This window comes from Rhipicephalus microplus, chromosome 1 (genome assembly GCF_043290135.1).
Source record: "Rhipicephalus microplus isolate Deutch F79 chromosome 1, USDA_Rmic, whole genome shotgun sequence".
Classification (NCBI taxonomy): domain Eukaryota; kingdom Metazoa; phylum Arthropoda; class Arachnida; order Ixodida; family Ixodidae; genus Rhipicephalus; species Rhipicephalus microplus.
Window position 1 is genome coordinate 167,001,220 of NC_134700.1, and position 10,690 is coordinate 167,011,909.

At 48.9% G+C, this 10,690-nt stretch overlaps 1 protein-coding gene across 3 annotated transcripts in view; it reads right to left on the reverse strand.

Annotated features, from left to right (window-relative positions):
- The window catches only part of LOC142768964 (uncharacterized), a 37,394-nt gene extending 27,034 nt beyond the window's left edge, over positions 1-10,360 (reverse strand). For all 3 annotated transcript variants that reach the window (XM_075871636.1, XM_075871633.1, XM_075871628.1), the window contains exon 1: positions 10,229-10,360. The gene's annotated coding sequence lies outside the window, so the exon portion shown is untranslated. The remainder of the gene's footprint in view (positions 1-10,228) is intronic.
- Positions 10,361-10,690: the final 330 nt, after the last annotated feature.

The window sequence follows — 10,690 nt, forward strand, 5'->3', positions numbered from 1 at the left end:
CAGCGTCTTGATATTTTTTTATTTATTCCATCGCATGCTTCATGCTACTTGGCTTCTTGTCAAGTCTGTTATCCAGAAGTTTTGAAATTCAATCATTGTGCACCAAGCGCTCCATCGCCGACAGCCACGCCCCGTGTTTGAATCTCATCGCGTTGTCAGTAACATCTCCGCCCTTCTCGTACGTCGATACTGCTTCACAAACACATTGACGAGAAAGTCCATGCCAGCACGCCATCGTATTTTCAAGCTTCTGCAACGCACATGGTGTCATACGCGTACATTATGCTGTACTACTTGTTCTTAGTTCTCCGAAATATATGCACGAATTCCTATGGTACAACTCTCGTATAGGCCAATGAGGGTGGCGATTTGGGCTTGTTGGTATGGTAGCATGATAATATATGGTAGCACAGACACAGGACACGGACAAGAGAAGGCGCATTCAAGACAACACAGCGCAAACTTTCAAGAACAGTTTATTACACGCAGGTCCCCATTGTGTATGTTCTCCACAACACCATACGTCACATGTTGTGAGGGCTATGCACATGTGACGTATGGCGTGGTGGAGTACATACACTAGGGGGATCTGCGTGTAATAAACTGTTGTTCAAAGTTAGCACTGTATTGTCTTGAATGTGCCTTCTCTTGTCTGTGTCCTGTGTCTGCGCTACCATATATTATCTCGTGTAGGCTGTGTGCACTGAAGTCTCCACTATATTACCGTCGGTGTTGGTGCAACTTTTTAAAGCCCAGAAGTGCTCGTCGTTTTGAAACCTTCCTTTTGTCGTTTGATATGCTTGGAAGGTGTGCGTGTTGCGCGCCAAGCCTTTTTCTACAATCGATGTGCAATATATGTTGACTATAGAGCAAGTTTTTGCTGACAATGCTAAACGTCGTACTATACTTGTAGCATTATAAGGGGGGGGGAAAGAAGGAAGGAATAACAGCCAGAGAGAAGGCAGGGAAGTTAACCAGGCACACGTCCGGTTTGCTACCCAGGGGGAATGGGAAAACGGAGTATAAAAATGAAAGAGAGAGGAAAGAGAAGAAAAAAGGACATAAATATGTCAGTAAATGGTCTTACGCGTCTGTAGTGGTAGCACTACACGGGCGTTCACATAGACGTTCAAAGCATTAAAGGCGTTCACATTGGCCCATAGTCATCAAAAAACGCAAAAGGGCTTTTACTGCTTTTTGAGTCGACGAAATACAAGGAAGGTGCTCCAGCAGCCTCTGCACAGAGAGTGGCCGATCGTCCAATTGTCGCAACGCGTCAGAAAGGTTTTGTCTTTCAGAGGCAAATCGAGGGCAACGGCATAGCGTATGGTCGATGTCTTCTTCAGGGCAGCAGACGTCGCATTCCGTACTGTCGGTCAACCCAAAGATGATTGTATATGCTTGCAACCCCTAACCAAAGCTGACAAAGAAGTGAAGCTTCGCGTCGACGAATTCTGGATGCAGACAAAAGTTCCAGCTGAGACTTTATTTCGTGGAGTCCTGTATGTCTTATGCTTGGGGTGTTCCACTCCAGCAGACACAGACTACGTGCCAGGTGACGAAGTTACCTTGAAGCGTCCTTGACGGAGAAATCGGAAGGGCGTGCTCATCTTGGTGCAAAGTACGAGCCGCATCGTCTGAGGAATAATTACCACTGATCCCACAATGACCAGGTAGCCAATGAAAATTGGCCTCATGGCCTGTTTCTGTGACGTGGTGAAGAAGCTTGACAATCTCATACGTTAGCTGTTCATGGCAACCTCGTCGAAGAACTGACTGCATGCTCCGTAAGGCTGGTTTCGAGTCGGTAAACACTGCTCATTTACTCGGTCTCTGGGATGCAACGTATACTCTAGGGCACCACGCAGAGACGCAAGTTCTATAGCCATAGGCGTAGTCACATGTGACAGCTTTATCCGCATGGTTATTCCTCGAGCTGGTGCCACCACCGCACTACCAGAACCAGACGCTGTGGTCGAACCATCGGTGTACATGTGCACGTGGTCACTGTAAATTTCGTGCAAGAGAAACAGGCTCAATTGTTTTAGGGATGACGAAGGCAAATTTGATTTCTTCTGCATTCCTGGAATTGTGAGACGTACTTGTGGAAGGGTCAGGCACCACGGAAGATACACCGGCTTCTCCACAGGCGTATAGTACCGACGCTCACCAAGTGGTAAGAAGGGTTCCTAGCATATATATATTGACTGAGATAAGTACGCATCATTTCGATGGTGATGTGCGTCAATATCGGGTAATCCTGCGCAATGGCAATGGTTTCAACCACCGATGCACAGAAGGGAAACCAAGGCATGTCAAAAGAGCCTGAGCTTGAATGTTTTGAAGTGTGCGCAGGTTAGTTTTGCGCGTGTTAGATATTACAGGCAGGCTGTACCACAGGGATCTAAAAAATAATACCTTGTACAACTCTAACATAGACCTGACGGACACTCCCCAAGTTTTTCGGCAAGGAACCTGAACAAGTGACAAATGGCAGTCAGCAACTCTTTCACGTAGTGGACGTGTGGGGTCCAAGAGAGGTCTCGGTCGATTATGACTCCCAAGAACCCTTTACTCCGGCTGGATGACACTAAACTGCACACTTTGCACTTGCGATCTCGAGCCCTCGTTTACATAGATAGTGCGGTGTCACGATGCTGCCTTCTGAAGCCGAGCGCGCGAAGTTGAATTCGAGTCATTCCTGATTTCCGCACACAGATGTCATCAGCATAAATGGAAAGTCATACCCTGCTTGGCTTCTTGCCAACTAGACCAACGAGTGTTAGGTTGAACAACGTCGGACTTAGCACACCGGCTTGCGGGACCCCTCAGCTACCATAATACTCGCGTGTCAGGCCATTCTCTGTGTGCGCGTGTAAGTATCTATTTTGCAAGTAACTGTGAACCCACATGTAGATCTTGCCACCGAGACATCTTCATTCTAATGCGCTGAGGACGGCTTCGTGGGTGACATAGACTCAATAATGTCACGAAACAGAGCAGTAGATCATTGTTTGCAGGCTGTTCTACATATCACGAAGTCAACTACATTGTCGATTGATGATCCGCCTCTTTTGAGCCCGGCCATAGCATCTGGATATATTTCGTAGAACTCCAAGCCGGTACCATTCCAGACGCGTTATAATGATTCTCTCCATAACTTTTCCCACACAGCTCGCGAGGGCGATCGAGCGGCAGGAGGAAATGTCCAAAGGTGACTTGCCGTCTTTAAGAAGTGGAATCAGGCGACTTGGCTTACATTCCTGTGGAACCGTGCCAGTTTGCCACGAGTTGTATAGCAGAAAGAGTGCCTTCCAAGTTTGATCTCCTAGGTGACACAGAGCGTGGTAGGTGATGCCGCCAGGCCCTGGCTCTGAAGAACGTCTACACAAAGCAATCGCAGCACTTCTTTCTGACACACTATTGGGGAATCACGTGAGGATAAAGAACAGTCGGGCGGGCTCACCCCGGTTCAATTTGCCTCAGAAGCAACTCTTTGGCAGAAAGATTCTGCGGCGTCAACCTCTTCGCAGAGTAAGTGGAATGCCACAGATTTAAGTCGGTAGCGCTGACCAATGGTTGTACGAAGACCCCGGAAATTTCCTCAAATTAGCAACAGAGGCTTTCTTGGATACAAAGGCTCCCGAAAAGATACCCATCGTCGCTTATTCAGCTTGTCCATGTGATGCCTTATTTTCTTTTGTGTGCGCCTGGCTAATCTCAAATCATTAAAAGACTTCCTGCGTCTATAACGTCATTCTGCACGACGACAAATTGCTCGATGTTTCTTGTGTTCAATGTCCATATCTGTGCGTGATGAGCTCACCGAAAGTGAACGTGTCGTGGATTTGAGGGCCCTTTTTATTGCTTCCTCTATGTTGAAGGTGAGCCGCCAACGGTCTTCCTTGATCAACTTGTATTTGTTGCGAATCAATACACTGGACTTGAGACTTGAAAAACCGTCAATCTTCACACACGTTGGGATGTGGTCACTACCTCTTGTATCCAAATTCGGAAAACTAGTTCACTTTTCTGACAAACGAGCGCGACTCGAAAGTGAGGTCCAGGCAACTACTATACGCTGATCCACGCAAATAAGAAGAGCTGCCATCATTCACGAGGCTAGGTTCACATTCAGAAGCGAAGGGCACCAACTGTATACCTCTAGTGTTGACCCTGGAACTTTCCCACGAGTAGTGGTGGTGGTGGTGGGGGGAGCATTGAAGTTGCTAATTATTACCCACGGATGAAGAGTTGAAGTCCAAATTCCGCGCAAACGGTCAACTTAAGTAGGCTCCGAATATAGTGAACGTGGGCTTGTTCTTTTTACTGTTAGGCAAACGTACTGGTTTTCTTCGTCAGGTGGTACAGGGTGATGAACATAAGTCAAGTCGCGCGGTATGAACACAACAACCTCGCTGCGCTCTCCGTTGGTGGAAGACATAAAATCACTCATATCAAGATAGTCTGGTGGGAGCCGACAGGTAGGGTTCAAAAATCACAATCATGAAGAACGGGTTCGTGAATACATACTGCCGGAAATAGGACATGCACGGCCTAAGCCTTCTAACATTCCACCAAAAGACATATGCGTTCATGACCTCCTCTCGAAAGGATAGCATGTCGTGGGCCATAGTCAAACCTGGAGCTGCAAGCACCGGACTTAAAGTGTCCAGCACCGGCAACGCGCTCTGCACCGACGGGGTCTTCATGTTGCTGAGAAGCATGCGCATTGCGCTCATGAGGGTCTGCAACATGTTAATGACTCGGCGATCTTCAGTCGTCCTTGCATCAGTGGTTCGTGGGGGCATCGAGGTTGGCGGGATTAGATGCACCTCTGAATCAGGCTGTGTTCGTAGAAGTGAAGGCCACTCTTCACAAAGAGCGAGTGTTGACCCTGCTTTTGTTTTCGACGTATCCGTTTTCAGAAAGGTTGGCGATTGGTGGCCAGTTGTTTTTTCTGATGATGGCGTCTCTATCGGCTGATGTCACGTTTCGTGACGATCTTGCGTGGTGATGCCAACGTCGCCTGACCGTAACAGCCGCTTCTCCGTGTGATGAATTTTCGCGCACCGTGCGTTTGAGCACCGCGCACTCGTTCCGCACTCGCGAGCAATCTTTGGACGACGCTTTATGAGCACCGTGACAGTTGGAACACTTTGACACTGTTGCGTAGCGGGTGTTCTTTGAATGAGGTTCAGCACACAGTGGGCACACTACATTGCTGGTACATACACCTTTTACGTGTCCCATCTTGAAACATTTGTAGCATTCAAGAAACTTCGGGATGTATGAATGAACTTGGCGGCGAACGTAGCCAACTTTGACGTGTGATGGAAGACTGTCTTTCTCAAAAACAAGCTACAATCAACGTGAATGACCCAGCCTGATGAGGGTGCCTTCTGTAGTGGGCTTTATCAAGATTGTAAAATCGTTAGTGGGAATGCAAATGTCGACATCATAAATTACGCCAGCACTGCCGTTACAGCCTCTGGGTATCCCTGATTTAACTTTGACATTGTCGATTCCAATGATATTCCGTAGGCTTTGCAGCGCACTAAGGTTAGAGCATCTGCTGCCAGAACATTCTTCCCTGAGTTGATCCTCACGTCTTTAATCTCACTTGGAGTGAGTGACGCAGAACCGCCAGGCACCATCTTTCTTCTTAACCAATATGACCGGCGCTGCCCACGGGCTACATGACTCTTCAATGACACCCTTCTTCAGCATTTCCTGCACCTGGTCGGCAATAACTTTTTGTTCTGATGACGACACTCGGTAAGGCTTTTGTCGGATCGGATGGGCAGTGCTAGTGTCAATCCTATGGTGAGCGCGAGAACATGGTAAAGGTAGTGGCTTCTCCTTTTGGCAAAAGTCAAACACAGACGCATGTCGCCTCAACAGATGGCGTAACGTGCGCTGCTCATGTGACCACAAAGTGGCGCTAATCATGCCTAGGATCTGCGACTCGTAAGAGCAACTGCGCTTGCCAGAGACTGTACCTTTCTCGCTTTCATCGTTGTTAACGGCCGCTACAGAACCTTCAATGGAATCATCGAAGACGCCAAGCTTCATTCCTCGGGGGAGCACAACGGGCATTGGCGAACAGTTCAGTGCCCACAGAAAGGTTGCCCCTTCATCAACAGATGCGAAACAACGAGGGACGAGTATGCCTTTCTTAGCACATTGAACGATGACAGGTTCAACGATGGCGCCAAAAGATGTGACAGATTCTGGGGTGAATACCGCAACTGACCTCATTGACCATGGCGGCACTGTCAGCTCATCGGAAACAATCAGAGCGTCCTTCGCGGCCTGCGGTGCCTCATCGACGAGGTTAGGAACAATGTCACCACTTACGGAAAGTTCACCGCTTCCACAGTCGACGAAAGCGCCACATCCTTGGAGAAAGTCAAGACCGAGAATCACATCGTGGGTATAACGTTTCAGCACAAGAAACTCTGTTGGGAATACCTTTCCTGCCAATAAGACATTGACGGCACAAACTTCGACAGGATGAAGTACTTCCCCGCCAACACCACGAAACCTTGTTGATTCGCCCCAAGAAAACATAACTTTGCGGCCAATGCGGCTTTTGAAAGAAAGACTCATAACTGATATTGTAGCACCAGTGTCCACCAAAGCACTTGTACAAAAGCCATCTATTTCCGCACGTATCTTGTTCTTGGACATTATAACTGGCGCAGGCATCTGAGGCAAATCCTGTTGTGCGACCTCACCATCATCGGTCGCGCTGGCTGGTTTCCCGGCGGCGGCAGTGATGACAGGCGTCGTCCCGGCGAAGGGGAACGATGCAGTCGGCCAGATGGAGGCGTCAAACTACGGTCAGAAGCGGGAGAACTGCCAAGGTGATTTCGCCGCCATGAGGTACTCCTGGAATAGGCGGGCCAATGACCGTTGTTACGACCAGTGCCCGCTGGCGGAAACTCTGATGGGGAATGGTATCGGGATGTCGGCTCTCTCTGTCGACGACAGAACCGAGCTATATGCCCGGCGATACCGCAACGGTAGCACACAGGAGCTTGGCGGTATGCATTGTACTCCTGGAAGGCATAGCGTTGACGTGGTGGTGGTGCAGGTACATCTTCGTTCATGTCGTAATAGGTGTTAGCTGGCTGATGGGGGTAACTGAAGCGGTCTTCGTACCTCGGCAGCGGGTAGTTATTGCGCTGTGACCTCGGTGGTGAGGGTGGCCTGTAGTTGCAGTCATCGATACCTGCTGCGGCAATTGACACGGGAAGGCGAGCGGGAGGCGGTGCGGGTGTAGTTTCATACGGCGTCGGGCGAGCGTGTCGAGTGAGCTCTTCTCGAACGGTCTGGCGTATTGTCGACGCGAGATCAAGCGGCGTGTATTCGTCAACACTTGCCACGGTGGTTACATTTGGTAGGCGACCGAACTTGGGGGTGATACGTCGCATCTTCAGGGTCTCGAATGTGCGACAGTGGCTTATGACGTCGGTTATCGTAGCAAGGCTGTCTTTGCTGATGAGGAACTGATAGACGTCCTCGGCAATGCCCTTAAACAGGTGGCCAACTTTGTCCTCCTGTGACATAGAAGGGTTGACAATCTTGCAGACCTTCAAGATTGCCTCCACATAGGTCGTGCACGTCTCTCCTGGAATCTGAGCTCTCTGCAGTAACGTTTGTTCCGCTTGCTTTCTCTTAGCTACGGAGTCTCCGAAGTACGCTCTTATTTTGGAAACGAAGCGATCCCTTTGCTAAGGCACGTTGCCGGGCTAGTTGGTTGAGATTCATCCTTTTCACTGGTATAGCGCACTACGACAAGGACACACACAAATGAGAGATGCACACACACACAGCGCTTGTGTGTGTGTGCACAGCCCATGACACGTGCATGGGCTGTGCTGTATTCTTGACGTGACATTATCCAGGTTTTATCGGTCTACTGTTGTATAAAACAGCGTGTGTGATGGCAAATAAAACATTAGTTACAAGTTAGCGCTGTGTGTGTGTGCATCTTTCCTTTGTGTGTGTCCTCGTCGTGGTGCGCTATACCAGTGAAAATGATGAAGCGATCCCATGACTTGAGGGCATCTTCGTGGTTCTCGTACCACACGAGTGCTGTGTCTGTTAAGAAAAATACTACATTGGTCAGCTGGGTCGCCGCGTCCCACTGGTAGTATTTGCTCACCCGTTTGTAGTGTGTGAGCCAGGCGTCCACGTCCTCGCCAGATTTTCCACCGAATGTGCGAGGCACTATCAGATCCTGACGCAACCAGGGACCAGCCGCACGCGAACCTGGCACTAGCGGTGCTGCGGGGACTGGTAGAAGGTCTGCAGCAGTGGGGATCCGGTTTCCTTCTTCGCCGTGAGACATCTCAGCCGCCAGTGGTAACGGGGGCAGTCCAGCAAGGCGGCGGCTTCGTCGTAGATCAGGCACTTGAAGCGTCGTGTTGCTTGGTTGATTACCCAACACCTCCACCACAAAACTGTTACGGTTGAAATAAAGGATAGGTGGATTTATTTACAGGGTGAGGATGAAGTTCGGCAGTCGCGGTAAAGATGGAGTCCTCCGGCCGCACCATATAATGTCGTCTTTCTCTTCTACCTACCCGGCACATGCTACAGCCCAGCTCATACCGTAGCAATATATATATATATATATATATATATATATATATATATATATATATATATATATATATATATATATATATATATATATATATATATATATATATAATGAACCCCAGGTGGTCGAAATTTTCGGAGCCCTCCACTACGGCGTCTCTCATAATCATGTGGTGGTTTTGGGACGTTAAACCCCACAAATCAATCAATACGCTTGAAAGGGTGCAGCAGAAAGCAGTACAATTCATTTACAACAAACACTGGCTACACAGATTTACCTACTTATTATTGCGGCACGCAGGGCTGTTTCCTTTCTCCAGCAAGTCGATGCTTCACCATATAAAGTTTCTTGACTTAATCACTTTCCCCCAAATCATTCAATATTAAAACATCAGACCCCTGAGCCAGGGAGCAGCACCTCCTGAAACGTTCAGATGGCAAGCTATTTATATCTACCACTTACCGCTGTTGACTGTCATCTCGGGGGAACTATCGTGTTTTCCGCCTTACCAGCAAGATGGCGCAATTAGCGCGCATAGCCACATCATCACGACGCGCTGGCGCGCGCTCTCTTCTTCACGCGTACTTTTCCCCGTGGCGATGAGGGGGGTGGACGCTCACTCGCGCGCTTTTTCCTCGCAGTGGGGAGGATACTACGTCTGAGCTGGCCTTCGGCTTTCACTGGAACAATTTCAAAGGTCACTGCAATCATTGCACAGCTTCCCTTTGCGAAAAGGGCCGCTTTTCAGACACAGCGAAGTAACAACTGACACGCTTATTCGCGTTCATCTGTACCTGTGAGTACTTTTCGTGTGTCATCTGTGCGTGAAAAACGCGGGGCACGTTTCTATTTGCTTGCCATTCGGCGCGTGACCTTCCAATTCTTCGCTCTCGCGTTCATTGCTTCACCCTTGTGGCAAAGCTGTAATTTTTTTTAATCCCTTCTCATCCCTTTGAGCTACCGGTGAGGTGTCGCACTTAGCTGCAGACAGTTGTGGGGCTCACTTTTTATCTACCTTTTTCTTATTTTAAAACCCCTCCCCTCTCTTTATCTTCCAGAACTGGTTCACCATAGCAGCGTTGCTGATGGCTTTGCAAGTTAAGTGCTGATTGGAACAGGCTTCCTTAAGGAGTTTCCTTATGCGCACACCACACTGACTGGTGCTTAAAGCTGCCGTATCGGCGTTATAATCAAAATCATCAAATCTAACTCTCCAGCTTTCTTCACCTAATTCGCAGACCCCTTTCGCGAGGGACGTCTGCCGTCGGACAGGTGGTTTAGACCTTGAAACATATGTATACTCAATCAGTATTTGCTGCATCAGGATCCTATTCATAGCTCCAGCGTAACGGTTTTTTTTTTCGTTTTTTTTCAGCTACAAACTCTGTCAATTCAGGCTTTCTTCCAACATTCCCTGAAATTATCCTTTGTTTCTCTTTACGCAACAAAAGCAAACGTGACTGTTATAAGTTCAAAGTACCGCCCCCTTGTTTAAATTATCTCGGATACGGTGACATGCTCTCATCGACCGAGTAGATCAAGTCTAAAGTTCACGCAATCGCACGTTGTCAATCGGGCGTCAAATAAAAGGAAGTTAAATGGTTCATCGCCTACCTCCTGCGTGGCGCTGAAGACGCAGCTCGGCGAATAGCGAGCCACTCCGCCTCAGTGTCCCTCGGTCTTTGCAGTCCCTCGGTCGCCTACCAATGACGGCGGAGCAGCGCAGAAGCGCGACCAAGCGGCGCGCTGACCGTGACGTCTGCAGTGCTGGTCACGGCTCGCTTAGTCTTGGCCGCGGTCCGAGCCCGCTGTTCCGTAACCGAGTCACACCGACGTGGCTGCGGGGGCGCGGTCGATGGGCTGCGCTCTGCTGGATTAATTGCGGCTCGCCCAGCGTTTTTTTTTTTTTTCCCAATTACAACGAGCCGTTGCCACAGAACTGAATCGCGAGAGGCAAGCTTTGGAAGAGTGTGCATATAGTATATACGTCTCTTCAAACAAATGCGGTAATCACACAGGAACGTCGCATTTTTGCTTTTAGAACAGGGGTTCACTTTGGTCTCCAGTCCTATGTCA